Source organism: Octopus sinensis, linkage group LG6, assembly GCF_006345805.1.
Source record: "Octopus sinensis linkage group LG6, ASM634580v1, whole genome shotgun sequence".
Taxonomy (NCBI): domain Eukaryota; kingdom Metazoa; phylum Mollusca; class Cephalopoda; order Octopoda; family Octopodidae; genus Octopus; species Octopus sinensis.
In genome coordinates this window covers 17,071,645-17,073,633 of record NC_043002.1, presented here as the reverse complement: position 1 = coordinate 17,073,633, position 1,989 = coordinate 17,071,645, and the positions used below count along the sequence as shown (strand labels likewise).

General features: G+C 39.1%; 1 long non-coding RNA gene across 1 annotated transcript in view; it reads right to left on the bottom strand.

The window, feature by feature from the left end:
• Positions 1-1,094: 1,094 nt before the first annotated feature.
• Positions 1,095-1,989, bottom strand: part of LOC118763788 — a 1,087-nt gene continuing 192 nt past the window's right edge. The window contains exons 2-3 of the long non-coding RNA XR_004999530.1: positions 1,860-1,863; positions 1,095-1,180 (exon numbers count right to left, since the gene is read on the bottom strand). This is a non-coding gene — a long non-coding RNA (uncharacterized LOC118763788). The remainder of the gene's footprint in view (positions 1,181-1,859; positions 1,864-1,989) is intronic.

Genomic DNA, 1,989 nt, shown 5'->3' with positions numbered 1-1,989 from the left:
TTACTTCGTTGTGTAGTTTTTTCTTTTGTCTTTTGCCATTCTTGTGACTGTTCATACTATTTTTCTAAAAACCCACGCAAGGAAAAAAAAAATTAAATTAATGGCGAAGAGTGTATCAATTGTTTGTACCACAGATGCTGTTTGTATTTCAACTCACATACTGAACTGATCTCAAGCAATTTCATTATCTAATATTACGACACTTTAGTCTGTGTTCATTTTGATAACGATTACATTTTATTATTATTGCAGAATTAAAAACAAAATATTGGATTCTTTGGTAAATGTTCATATTGCTTTTTTTTTCCTTCTTTCCAGTTTGTGCGCCTGATAGCTTTTACGTTTGCTTTTTGTGATACCATCATATTATTTCCTGAATCACCGTTGAGTTTCTATATTATACAATTACTAAATACTATGAACTCCACAAAAATAGCGATATCGCTAAATAGCTTTTATTTATTTTAACGATAATATATTTGTGTAGACAGCTGAAATAACCAATGTCACTGACACTCCCGGAAGAGACGGAGCTGTTTATATCGAGATGGCGCCGGTTTAATGTCAAATTGTCGATGAGTTGTAGACAGCCAATGTAGCAGAGTTGTGTCTCGCGTGAAGACATATAATTTTCAAACCTCCATTGAAACAACAGTTAAATTACTACTATTTGTAATATAGTCCACAGCAAACAAAGGAGACGGATAATAGCATAACTGACAGACACGTGGCTAAATTCTAAAATTATTCGAGATACGTCACATTCTTTAGAATTTCACAAGGTTTTCTATCGCACTGGCTTGCTATAAATATATAATATGTGATGGAATATAATATAATGTAATGTGGAAGCACTCCGTCGGTTACGACGATGAGGGAGCTTTAGGTGTTTTCCTAGTGGAGCTTTAGGTGTTTTCGCTCAATAAACACTCACAACGCCCGGTCTGGGAATCGAAACCACGATCCTACGACCGCGAGTCCGCTGCCCTAACCACTGGGCCATTGCGCCTCCACAATATAATGTAATATAATCCTTGCTACTATAGACTCAAGGCCTGACATTTTGGGAAGGGTCATAGTCGATGACATTGTGCCCCAGTACTCAACAGGTAATTATCTCATCGATCCCGAATGTATAAAATACAAAGTCGACTTCGGCAGAATTTGAACTCAGAACATTCTCACGGGTGAAATACTGCTAAGCATTTCCTTCAGCCTGCCATCGATTCTGCCAGCTCGCCGTCATAATATAATGATCTAATATAGTGTGTATGTACACACACACATACACACACATACACACACACATACACACACACACACACCCATACAAATATAAATGAATAGGGATTTAAAATCCAAGCTTACGAGTATTCTGCTGAAATCATGAGTAGGATAAATACAGAGAATGTTATGGAATATTTAGAATCGTTCAAGAAAACCACAAAACTCTACACATTTCGATTGTTAAATACTGAGTTCTCTGCAATGGATTTCATATAGAATAAAGAAGATATGATCAGGGCATCAGCTGAAGAACTCCCTTACTGCCAACATCAGGTCACCAAAAGCATCAACAATAACCAAAAAGAGAGGTGTGTTGGTGCGAACGCTTAGAGGCATATAAACGCATTAGTGAAAACTTCCCTAATGTAAAGGGCACGAGCAGGTTTTTTAAAGGGCTACCTGGAGGAAACCCAACAAGGCATAGACATTGAACCACCTGACTTACGGTGACACCCAAGGGGTAAGTAGACGCCCTTTTATGTCTTCTCCCAATTCTGTCCGATCATCACGGTGAGTTTAAGAGTAGGCTTGGGATCGCCCTGGATGCACGGCCTCCTGCTCAACGACCTCACGTGACTAGCTATAGATGTGAAAGTCGTCAGCGGAACCATAATTTCCGGGACACCCGATCTAGCACCCGGGGTTTGGGGTGCTGATACTGTTACTATGTGCTGTCTTTATTTTACTCCTTGTAGCACCGGT